The following is a 13801-nucleotide window of genomic DNA, read 5'->3' on the forward strand; positions in this document are numbered from 1 at the left end:
ACTTCTGAAAAAAAATAGTTCACTAGTATACCCGGGAAAAAAAGTTCTATAGAATTTCTATAAACTTTTGAAACATATGGCCTTAAGAAATTCTATAGAATTCTGTAGAATTTCTGGAAAACTATAAAGCTATAAAACTTTTTTTTCTATATAAATATTTTTTTCTATATATATGTGTAGAAGAAAAAGTTCGATAGCAATTTCTTTAAAAATTAACAGAAATTGAATAGAAATTCTATAGAATTCTAAAGAGTTTCTATTGACCATATGTTTCAAAAGTTTATAGAAATTCTATAGAACTTTTTTGCTGGGTATGGACCTTGGACTTCAGGTATATGTGTTACTCGAGGGTCGAAACATCATCAAATAATCTAAAATTTTATACACTTTCATATTTTGGCATAGAGAACAAGAGAAGAGGGATGCATCATGTATTTAAAAAAATTTTTTTTTTTTTGTAATAGTGTCCTATTAATTATTGAATACAAATGCCGCAATATTTATGCTAATGTTATTTTGATTCAAATCAGTATTGACTTTTTTCATGGCTTCTCAATTATAGGAAACGTATGTTGAACTTGGTTTTTTATGTACTTACGAGGCATAATATCAAAAAAAAAATCGATCATACATTTTTTTTAAAAAGTTAAAATAATTCAACATTTTTTAATGTAACGATATTGATGACACAGAATACAAATGTGGCAAGTATATTTTCTTTGAAAATTGAGGTAAGGACGCAGAGTTTGTCATTGTAACTTAAATTTTATTGTGTACAAATTCGTTCCGCGTATTTTGTTTCAACTTTGATCTACCAATATAACAATATAAGTATAAATGTCCTATATATCCAAAATTAGCAAAACTCAGACTTCAAAAAAACTTCAGGCTCTTGAAACTTCATAACTGTAGTTTTTATTAATACTACTGTATTTGAGCGAGCCATAAGGAAAAAAAAAAGGTTTAATTTTCAAACGCATCAGTTTGTCTCTCAAACTGTTACTTTAAAAAAAGGTAAAATATGTAATTTTTTGTTTTTTAAACTTAGAAAATTTTCTTTCTGGAAAAGCAGTGTTCAGTTTAAAAAAGACTTAAAAGTAAAAAGTTCACGAAGGTTGTTAAGTGATGATTTAGCGCTACCAATGTATATTGAAATGATGTTATTCAAAGCAGTACTAATGTGTTCTGAAAATCCAAATTGAAAGAAGTTATCTTCAATTTCAGAATTGCACTGTCACAGTTTTTAGCAAGCTGTTGCTGCTATCGAATCTTTTTCTCCTGGAATCCTAGAAAATTTTTCTGTTCGTTGTCCTTGATCCAATTTTAAGACATGCTCTGCACTAAGTTACACTTTAGATAGTCAAAACTTTAGCAAGTTTCATTTATCACAACAATTTCTTTATTAGTTATCTACCTGTTTAACAGACATGTTCATTGAATTTCACCTTTTTGATTAAGAACAACAAACTGCAGTCCAAATGATTCATTATTAATTTCTATAGATGTATTACTTCGTGAATGCTTGTACCATAAACCCTGACATTTTGCAAACATTGATTGACTAATCATTTTCAAAGTTGCATTAAAGTCAGCTTTTAATTCTTTAGGTTTCATGTCCTCCATCTGAGCTTTTAACTATTTCTTGTGAATACAGGCTAAATGCTTTGCAAAAGTTTGACCCATTATCAGTTGTATTCTTTGTAGTTTTATATTGAATGCTAAATTCTAATCGGATCTGTTCTGAGATAGTTGCTAATACATTGTAGGTATGAGATCATCTCTAGCCTCAGAATATAAGCACTTTTGATCCTCTGTTTAAAGTTAACTCTTTCAACTTTAAATAGAAAATCTTTAAAGTTGATCTAAAGTCTCTTGTGATGAAAATTTAAAGTCTCTTCCAAAGTTGGCCGTTTTCCTTACCTTAACTTGTTGAGGTTGACTGCCCTTATCTTTTGCTTTCTGGTCGCAATCAGTTTGTCACACTTCTTTACTCTAGTCTAATGAATACTCTGGTCGGATGAATTCTCTTGCTGGAATCTAATTTCAAGAGGTCTCGGTTTCGTTTTGTGGAATCGTATTATAGACGAGTTTAGAAAAAAAGTAACTAAAGTAAAAGTATTGCGTTCCTAATGTATCTCGTTACATGTAAATTGTTACATTGTGATCTCATGTGGTGTAACAAAGTAAATTTTTGGGTTGGATTGTAACAAAGGGTTAGAGCATTATGAAGTACATTTTTGAGTTGGGGAGTAAAAAAGGGTTGGGGTGTAACAAAGCAAATTTGCTTCATAAATTTACTTCGTTACGTCTCAACCTTAAAGACCATAAACATTGTAAAAATGAATCCGAATTCTGTTTATGCGCTTCAGGTTAAAGAATATATTTTAAATTATTTTTTTGCTGTACTTAACCATATGTCTACGAGTTTTATTTACTGAAATTGGCAGATTTCTGAACCTCATGGCGGTTAGGACAATACGTAAATTTGTCAAAAAACAAATCATATTAGGGAAAAGCTCGCCAGACGTCGTTAGACAGGCAAGTATTTGATCTTCTGTTTCCAAAACCGAAAAGTATTCTGTTAGTGGTTTAGACTGTTCTCTTTTTAACTCCGGATTTTTATATATATTTTTATTATAAATTTATTTTGAGAAAATTCCATATTTCATAGCTTATAAATTTGTCTATCATTGCGATTGATTTGATTATGTTATGATGTAACTTTAGCTCGACAAATGCAATTTTTTTTTTTTTCAATTTTCAAAAGCGTTACTTTGCTGTAATTAATCAACTTTGACTTGTTACTACTGTTTCATATATTAAATAAGACTCATATTGATTTGAGCAGAGCCTCGGCTAGCTACTTTACACCCCTAAGGGGTGCAAATTCAGGGGACCAATTTAGGGGACCCACACCCCTAAGAGGTGTAAATTTAGGGAACCTTAAGGGTAGCAAATTTAGGGGACCCATTTAGAATTTTAGAGGCCTTTTTCTGAAATTTAAGGGGCCTTAGACCCACTAACCATGGAACTGGATTGGAGCAATCTTTTAACTGCATTAAAGCTTTTTCGGGGAATTAACGTTGTTACGGTTACAGGTTGTAAATAAACAGTTGTGACCATCGATCTTCAGCTTTATTAGAAATGTATACAGCTACAATGTACTAATGAGGTCAAATAAAAATTATTTTTTGACTTGGGGAATCGCATGTTGTGTTTGCATTTTAAAAAATTATTGGGAAATACATTATTGAAAGTAGACTCAATCAAATGTTGATAAAAACAGGAGTTTACGGCATCACCACCATTACACCACCACCACCATTACACCACCACCACCATTAGTCAGATTCTTAAAGAGAAACATATGAAACGTGGAGTGGAAGCATTTATGATTTCATAGCTATAATCAAACAAACTACACTTGGATAGTTAATTGCATCTTAACCCAAAGATTCGTGATGTAATGGAAAAGCATGCTCAAATCTAAATGCCTAAACCGCTTTTGTCTTATTGCTCTTGCTTTAAATACCATATCAAAAGTCTTTTACGAAAAAAAAATTGGATTACTATATTACAAACAACATTACCAGCTGACAGGATCTAAAAACAAAAGAACTTAATTCAATGTAAAAAAAGACATTGATGCATATTTTTAAATTTGGCGACAATTTCAACAAAAATCAGGCGGTTTTTAATCTTGTTTCCAAAGCCATTTTACCAAAAGAAGAAGTAGCTGAATTAATTTATCAAGGCCAATCTGCTCTACCATTCTTTTGCTAATAAAATGTTAAAAGAAAACATATATGTATGGCTGCCAATTAATAGAAGAGTTCTTAAAACATTCGAAAATCAGGCTTAAGTTTCAAAAACCAAGATTAGTAATAAATTAAATCAACTAAAAGAAGAGCGCACTTGATTATCATGTTTCTTACTTAATGCAAAAAAACTATCAGAGCTTGATAAAGTAAAGTGCAGCCATGGCGCATTGGTTAGAGTTCTGGTTCAGAACCCAGAGATCCGAGGTTTGACGCCGGCTTTAGCCCAATAAGCGACATTGGTAAGGAAAGAGGCGTGAATCTCTAGTTAAATGCTCTGCCACGGTGCTCCGCGATAAGACCGTAAGGACTTCTGGGAGCATCTAAATAACCTAAAAAAAAAGAAAAGAAAATGAAAAAAGCATTAGTAGTTATGAGTTTTCAGTTGTACCAAAATCGCTGTTTACTCAAGATGGTCATCCATTGCACCCACCTCTGATAAAAAAAACATTCTGCATGAAGTAGAATGTTTTCTTTATCAAAAGGTTAGAGATTTAGACACAAGAACAAGAATTGCTTGGAAACAGATCAACTATCATTATTGGTATAACTAAAAAGTTATAGCTAAATCTGACTAATCAAAGACTAACGTTTACTTATAATATTTAAAACTTAAAAGGAATGTGTGTATTTGTATACTAGCCAACAGTATTACCTACTTATTTTGTGCGGCCGTGGCGCAGTGGTTAGAGCGCTTGCTATATATGCAGGAGATCCAGGTTCGAAACGATCTTTGGACATATTTTCGCGTCACGGTAAGGAAGGAAGCGTGAACTTCCTGGTTAAATGCACTTCCGCGGTGCTCTGTGACAAGACCGTTAGGTCTTCTTGGAGCACCTAAATGACAAAAAAAAAAAATTTACCATTTGCTTTATTTATTATTTAGGATTTGGGGGCTTGGGGTAGGGTACATTTTCATAAAATATTTTATAAAAATATTTATAAAACATTTTATGCGAATAAAAATTAAAAACATTTATAAAAAAATTCGTTCTATAAATATCAAAAAAAAAATTTCGCAGTTAAACTAATAATAACAATAAAAATGTCGCAAATAAAAATTATTAATGAATAATAATAATTTGCGTTTTATAGTAAACAACGAGTTCTAATTTTTCATATACAATGTATAGAAGTAATTAAAACGTTGCATTGAACTCGTTTTTATGTAAGACGATTTTTTATTAATTCAGAAACCAGAAACTGTTTCAACTTATCTATTTGATACCAGCAATAAATGCTACTAGAGCGTTCAGTACACTAAGAAAAATCAAAACCTGGTTAGTAACACGAACCAATCACGGCTAAAATGGTGTATAATCTTAAATATATACAGCAAAAAAATTGTCGAGCTGAATATCAAAGATATAGTCAATGACTTTTGTTGTCGAAATGAAAGCAGAAAAACTGCATTTGGACAATTAAAAATAAATCTTGAGTTTGCTAATCGTTTTACAAAGCTTATATTACAAATACTATATAAAACTTATATTTTAAAACCAAACTTTGTTTACCATTTCTTATTTTCTTTAACTTTCTGCATCACGTACGCATTTGAAAATATTTGAAGACCATATTTTACTTCATATTATAAAAAACCTTTTTAAATAATAAATTAGTGCAAACTTTACGTGAAATCACAATTAAATGCGTGAAAACTTAAGAATTAGTGCTACCAATCCGTTGAGTGTCTTAATTTATATAGAAATGTTCTAGATAGATACACCCATATAAACTTTTGAATCTCCGTATGTTTATTACACTTAAAATGAATTATAATGTGAGCAATACAGCTACGAAGTCAGGATATTTTACAACTAAAAGTAAATTTATGAAACCCCTGAAAACATGTTTTATTGCTCTATACATAAGATATAGATATTACTATAGAATCTAGAAAAGTTTTATTGTTTAAAGACAGATTTCTTGCTCCCCTTCTCTTTATTACCTTATCTCCCTCCCCAGTTAAAATAAGTTTTCTACAGTGATGTATTCATCGACATGCTTAGACTGGTATATCATAACTGCTGCAAGATAAGATTGGTTCTTGACCAATACATTGAATGATCATTAAAGTCTAGAACAAGAAAAAAAAAAACCTCTGGTAATGAAATGAAGTACAAAGTAACAATAACGAACATCAAACGTTTTGTTGGTATTGTATAGCAATAAAAGGTGTAAATGTTTGAAAAATGAACTTGTCTGTACTGATATGTACAAGTGTAACTGATGTACAAATAACAATGTAGATAGAGACGGCAATCCCGGGATCCCGAAATCCCGGGATTCCGTGGAAATTTTTGATTCCGTAATCCCGGGATTTTTCACAAAAATTTCCCGGGATTTCGGGAATGTAATAAAAAAAAGTAAAAAGAAATAGGGATTAAGTTATTAAATTGCGGTAGTGGTGTAGTGGTAGAGCGCTCGCTTCATAAGCGAGAGGTTCCGAGTTCGATTCCCGCCACGTCCCTGGTATTAAAGCGCTCAATTTGTTTCTCCGCGCAGCGGCCTTTTTCGTCAAGGTTCGTGTTTCGGAGTTAGAGAGTTGAGAGAGGGTTATAACCACAAGTAGACTCCTCATCTGTAGTGGCCTTCTTGGCCTTGGGGAGGTGAATTATAAAACAAAAAACAAAAAAAAAACTTACTTGTACATTGTAAAGTGTCTAGTAAATATAGTCTTTCGTAAAACATTTGTTTCGTAGCTGTTTATTCTCTTGGCAATGATTTAATTTAATTTCGAATTTTCGGCTTCATTTTAATTCGAAATCGTCGCAGAGTTAAAGAGTTCTATCTGCTTTTTTCATATTATAAGAATTTATTAATAAAAGTTTTAATTAACAATTTATAATAATAAAAAGCAAAAATTTTTAAATATTTATAAATATTTTTTTCAGTTTAGTTATGAAACATATATAAAAAAAGACTTATAGTTGAAATTATAAAAAGTTAGAGGAATAAAAACATATTAACTAAGAAAAATTGAAAGTTAAATTCTCACAGCAACAAAAATAGATATAACCCTATAATTCTTATGCGACGAAATCTATGCGTGATTCTCAAAAATTTTTCGACTACGGTTTAAATTAATGAAGTTTTCAAAAAACAGAAGGTTTATTAAATAAACTTTTTTTACAATTATCCAAAGCAGTAATCGTTTTCACAGTGACAAATTCAGTTAGAATTATAGATCTGATAAAGAAATGTAAGTTGAAATAGTTTAAAAACTTTAGAACTTAAGTTAAGAAATTAGAACTTAAGTAAATATCATGACAAACTACGCTGAATTCAACTGCACAAATCTGATATGGAGACATTTCTTAAGAAGAAAAGATGAAACAGCCATGTGCAAAGTTAGTACATGCAAAAAAATATTGAAAATTGATGGTGGTTCAACAAAAGGTTTACATTCCCATTTACTGTCTAAACAAAAACATAAAGTAAGATTGCAATCGCAAGCACCAAGTTTATCCCGGAGAGCTTCAAATTCGAAAGATTTAGAAGAAGGACCTCAAAATAAAAAGCCAAAAATCTCGAACTTTTTTTCAACAACATCGAAAAAAATGGAAAATCTGTCTGAAGTGTTGGGACTTATGGCAGTAAAAGATGCTATATCATTTAGTACAATTTGTAATTCCATTGATATACAGGTTAGTTGCACGAATATATAAATATATCCCAAAATCACGTAATACTATCAAAAAAATGGTGTTAGACAACTACAAGCAGATTAAAAAGCAAGTTATAAAAGAAATAATTGATCAAATATCAAGAGGCTCTTAATTTTCCTTAACACCATATCAGTGGATTTCTTTCGGAAACTGAAGATATATGAATGTGAATGTACATGAGTTGAAAAGCTATTTGAACTTAGGTTTGATTCGCATTTTAGGGTCTTTGCCAGCAAAAAAAGGCGTGTTACAATTAAACATCAAATTAATGGACCTATTATAACCAAAGTCAGGAAAATTGTAAAAATGTTTAAAAGGTCCCCAACAAAAAATTAAATTATTTACAAAAGTATGTTAAAATTGAGTTTGGAAAGGTCATCCATTTAATCATGGATTGCAAAACCCGATGCAGCAGTTTGTTGCTTATGCTTGAAAGACTTGACAAGTTAAAATATTGTGTTAAAAAGGCATTTCTAGATCTAGAATTGGGTTCTAACTTTAATGCTTCAATTAAGATGAACGAAAACGATTTAGTGGTACTTTTGACTCCCGTTAAAGCAACTGTGGAGGCACTTTGTCGATGAGACGCAACTTTAATTACAGCTGACATTGCATTGAGCTTATGTTGTCTAAAATAAAACTATAACAATCCGAAATCGGAAAATATTTGTATGCCGCTTTGAGTCACCGAATTTAAGAGAGGAGAACACCATTATACAGCACAGTTTATTATCTTCATAATGGCCAGGTTACTTCATCAAAAATCCCAGATGTTTTTGTACCGAATACAAGTGCACAAAATAAAAAAATTATAATAAACCTAATAAAGCGTCTAAGCTCGGCAGATATAATTACATCAACAGACGTGAATATTGATATTGATGCTCAATTGAGCGAGGCTTTATCAAGCAAGGAGAGTTAAATGAAGTTATGGAAAAAAGACTGGTAGCAACACAAACTCTACCTATAAGGGTAGAAAGTATAACATCTAAAATTCAAAGAGAAATGATGTTATTTGAAAGTGGTGCTGCAAGAGGTAATCGCCGTCAAAAAGCATATGATCATATACTATCTATACGGCCAACAATTGTTGAGTCCGAACGAGCATTCTCAGCGGATAGGTTTTTATGCTCAAAAAATCGAACGAGATTAAACGACGAAATGATTGACGCTTTCATTTTTTTAAGATGGTACTTTCAAAAATGAATATAGCTCATGTATACTTATATATATTCATATTATTTTTACTAATATTGTGTTATCTTTTTAATGCATTGTTTTATAATTCAAATTACTTAGGTTAATTAGTAAATGAACTATTTTACTTAACTAAAAAATGAAAAATGATTAATTTATTGATAATATAATTGTATTATCAAAAAAGCAATCATTTTTCAGTGTTTAATGAGTACTTAAAAATTTGTTCTTCACCTGCTTCACCGCCAATAATTTTTTTTGCTTCCTAATTAATCCCGGGATTTCCCGGGTATAAATATCTCAATACGGAAATCCTGGGATTGAGAATGTCCGGGATTTTGCAATCCCTAGATGTACACAACCAAAAAGACAACATAAATGAATCCTATGGTGGAGGTTAAGAAATGAAACTTAATTATATTGCGTAATATATTACGCAAAATAATTAAGTTCCATGGTTCATTAAATAATTATTTAATACTAAATTTTTAAGTTACTTCTAACATATTTTACACAGATTTAGAAAAGTTTTGAATCTAAGAATCTTGGAATATTTAAATGTGAACCCGAAATCCTTTTTTGATGCATAGTCGTCTGCACTATATGCTTAGAAACTACTAAAATGGTTCAAGAATTCTCTAAATGTTTTTTAACATTGTCAAAAGAAAAATATAACAGTTAAAACTCTTACCGTTGGTTTCATCATCTAACATCGTCATTCATTTTGAAATTTAACCATAATTTTTTTTTAACGGTTGCGTGTTACTCCAGATTATGGATACAGCCATGGGTATTTATTTTCAATAGATTTTACATGCCTTTCAATCAATTTTTTTATCAAAATTTTTTTTCCAGATAGCTTACTCAAATATTTTTCAAACAAAAAAATACAAATTATTCAACAGTTCTACATGTTTACAATGGTTTCAACATGTGGCTAAAACATCTGATAAGAGATTATAGTTTAAAAGTTGATATAAGCGAGCTTAAAAGATGATAAAAGCAAGTCTAAAAGTATTCTTGCAGAACAAAATGGATTAAATAATTTTTACCTCAAATCTAAATAAAATAAAAATATTTATAGCATGATTTTACACAAAATTACATGACACACTCACAAAACACCTTTTTAAAAAAACACAATATAATAGTTCTAATTAAAGAGAGGTTAAGAAATATGAAACGGTATTTAATATTTGAACATAACGCAGTTAAAGTTATTTATGTTATGTCTTATAAAATTCTAGAAGGCTATAAATCTAAGCCAATCTTGAATTATTAAATTGAGTATAATATACTAATACTCGTTTAGAATTCCTCATTACAAATGTACTATTTATGACATTTTATATTACGTAATCTAAAAATATACGGTAAAATACAATGAATCTTATCAATACAATCGTTATCGCTACTACATGCAACTTTTGCCATCGCTTTATCGTTAACACCTCTTGTATAGCACCAGTACATCTAAAAGGATACAAAATAAATGTGTAATTAACGACATACATTTTGACACATACAATGACGTTAAAACCATTTAAAAATAAAACTCTGGATCTAACGTTATGATATTATTTTACTTTTTGAATTTTCTAAAGTGGTAATAATTTTAATGAGTTAAAAATAAAAGTTGAATTGTATTTAAGCAAAATTAAAATCTCATTATTTTTAATGTTTAATCTCACTTTTCTAAAATGAAAATGTTTAATAAGTGCCAATCTAGCAACTAAAACTAAAACATTGTAAAACTAACTTGTCCCTAAAAATATAAATAAAATAAAAATATAAAACTTGTCCCTTAAAATATAAAAAATAAAAATTTACATTTTATTTGATAACCGTTAATTTTTTTTAGACAAACGTTCATATAATTTTTGGTGCATTAGGTTCAAAGAACTAAAATTATTTTTGAAGTGTTTTGATTATTCTCAAAAGTGAAATTAAACTTCGTTTCAATAAAAGACAAAAAAATATTCGATAAATAATATTATTATATTTTTTAAGTTTTTAACTTTTTTACTATTTTATTGCTTGTTACTTTTTCTAAAGTAACAAGCAGTGCCGTGACTAGTGGGTCGGAGCACCCCTCCCCCTCCTCCAAAAAAAAACAACCTATCAATGGGGCCCTAAATTTCAAATATTTTTCCACTAGGTGTTACAAAAAAAATATAGAAAACTCCTTTAGATTTGTAGAGAGCCTCTAAATTTACAAATTGACCCCCTAAATTCGATGGGCTACTTTCAATTGTGGGGGTGGGGTAGCCTAGCCGTGGCTATGGTAACAAGTCATATAACAAACTTGCCATTACTATTTCTACCCTTCTTCAATTAAAATTTAAATCTTTAATTAAACTAAGTTTAGTTAAACATTGAGATATAATATCTTGACCTCCATCAACTGATTTGCGAGTTTTGTGTAATGTGACAAATAAATGCATTTTTATTGGTATTTAATTTACAGGGTTTTAACAGAAGACGCATATGGTAAATTATAGTCTAAGAACATTAAAACCCCAAAATCGCATTTTTTGAGATCGGTAAAGACTTTTTAATTTTTTTATGACAAATGGTTATATGCGGAGAAAAATTGTATAAAGTGTCCACAAAATTGAAGAAATTAAATTCTACAGGATCTGATCTAGCCTATCAAGTGCAATCACCTGAAGCTACGATTCTTGCTCAAATAATCAATTTCAATAAAGTAACAGTAGCAGATTTTCAAAATAAACTTCATGATCTTATTACACAATACAATTTCACACCATCCCAAATTTACAATCTGGATTGAATTGGGGTAACCAAGTTGGTTAAAGGAGGTCACGATAAAGTGGAAAATTGGTAATAAATGCAAGAATTATAAGTGCGGCTGGTCATGCCTTACCACCTGTCTGGATTTTTCCTCCCCACCGCTTTGATAAAAGTAATATAATGCAAGGTATTCCAGACTCTGCAGGACCTATTTTGGTTAACCCTTCTAGCTGGATGACAAGCGAGAATTTTGTTAAGGTGTTAAAATATATTTTTTTAAATGTCCGTTTTTCTGCATAAAACAAGATCATGAACAACCATGAGTCCCATTTATCTGTTGACAGGCTGAATAACAGCAGTGAAAATAGAATTGTAATCTTTACGCTACCACCACATACACCAAATAAACTTCGGTGACTTCGGACGCTTGACTAGCATTTTTAACAAGCACAAATATATAATATAGTTTTTCAACATTAAAAATCAAGAAATATAAAAAAAGTTAAAATTTTTAAAAAGACCTTAATTATTGTAGTTTGACAAAAAAACTATGTTACTTTTAAAAAATGCAATACTTGTCAGGGGCGGATCCAGGATTTTTATTGTTATTAACTGTAGCAAAAATGCCATAAGTATTTTTTTGTCTAAAAAAAATACTTATGGCATTTTTTTTAGACAAAAAAATGGTCCTCACTTTTCACATTTGTTGACAGTTCTAAAAGTCCAAGTTTGCCGTCTGTACTATATGATTTACATATGCCGATTTGCTGGTCTAAATGAGCTAAATTTGCAGACGTAATTAACTAAAATTCATTGATAGGGTGTGTGTGTGTGGGGGGGGGGGGGGAGAGGGGGAGGTTATCACACACAATTCGCGCCAGTATTGGATGTGCAGTGGTTTATAGTTATACATGAGGTCCTCTACCACTGCTTTTTTCTTCAGTCCGTTTTGAGCGGAAGGACGTTACTTGATTTACGCGACGTTAAAACCATCTAGTTAAACTGAATATTTTTTAACGAAATGATAGTTTACTTGTCTTTTATAACTTTTAATCATGACTAAAACCCTGACCGAACCCTTATCCTAAGTCGATGTATTTACATTTAGTTCTTGGTATTTCTATTGCCAGTCAATGTGTTTATGCCAAATAATACACAAAACATTATCATATAAGTTTATCTATATATTTAAATCAACAAAATATTTGTGCTTGTTAAAATGTTTTGGTCTGCAAAAAAATTGGAGACTGATATTTGAAAATGAAAACGACAAATTTAATCTAAATTTGTTTAAAATTCAATTTTTTTATTTAATTAAAGTTTGTTTTAAAACACATCATGCTTTATTTAATGGCTGACTTTATGAAATATCTGAAAATTAAAATAGATACTGTAATGATGTATATAAATTTATAAAAACAATTTATAAATATTTTCATATTTTTAATAATAAACTTCATTACTTCATTACAATAAACTTTTTTGTCGAATAATGAAAAAAAGAAACAGGTTTCAAATCAAATAAAAAGTAGAACTTAAGTAACTAAACTTTTTCAATAAAAATATATTGCTTTAAATAAGAAATGCTTTTAAAATTTAAAAACAGCAAACTTCATGCATATTATAATTAACAATTAACAAATCTCAGAAAATAATAAAGACAAGTGTCAGTGAATAAATGTCAACATAACAAGACAAACTTATTATGATCGTTTTTTGTTTAAAAACACATAGTTCTTTGATTTTTTGTTTAAAAACACATAGTTCTTTGATTTTGGTGGAGAAAGTTTTTAGTGGTTTTTTATAAATTAATATAGAAAAGTATATAGCGATGATAGCACTCAATTTCAATTAAGTAATGCGTTAAAGCATAAAAGTATTGAATATGGAAGTGAAACAAACTTTATCTTTAATCAAATTAAAGAAAAGCTATTGAACAGTATTGTCTAAAGGACTTTTTAATTTCAAATGATTTTGGATATCGACCAAAGTTTAAAAAAATAAAATATTGGTCAAAATTTCATATTCGTTAAGCAAATCATAATTTCAAAATACATTTTAATATAAACAAGAGACTTCTTTGGTTTTGAATACACCTAAAAAATATGTCTAAAGATACTTTACTTAAATTTCTAAATTGTTTCAAGTAGTTCTGTAACAAATTTTCCTAACATAATATACTTGTAACAAAAATGTTTCTTTTTATTGTGTTTTAATCAGCTTGAGTATTTCTTCACATGTATAATTTGTGAAATGCCTTGTGATATGTGTTGATATTTTATGCCTATTTTATGATTTTTTTCATGCATAGTGCTGTATTGCAAAAATCCAAAACAACCTTACTTTGTTTATTATTTAAATCTC

The 13801-nt window shown here is 29.7% G+C and overlaps 1 long non-coding RNA gene across 1 annotated transcript in view; it reads right to left on the bottom strand.

Moving 5' to 3' along the window:
* Window positions 1-10013: 10013 nt before the first annotated feature.
* LOC136077795 (uncharacterized) overlaps window positions 10014-13801 on the bottom strand; it is a 5897-nt gene continuing 2109 nt past the window's right edge. The window contains exon 2 of the long non-coding RNA XR_010637288.1: window positions 10014-10156. This is a non-coding gene — a long non-coding RNA (uncharacterized LOC136077795). The remainder of the gene's footprint in view (window positions 10157-13801) is intronic.

This window comes from Hydra vulgaris, chromosome 03 (genome assembly GCF_038396675.1).
Source record: "Hydra vulgaris chromosome 03, alternate assembly HydraT2T_AEP".
Lineage (NCBI taxonomy): Eukaryota > Metazoa > Cnidaria > Hydrozoa > Anthoathecata > Hydridae > Hydra > Hydra vulgaris.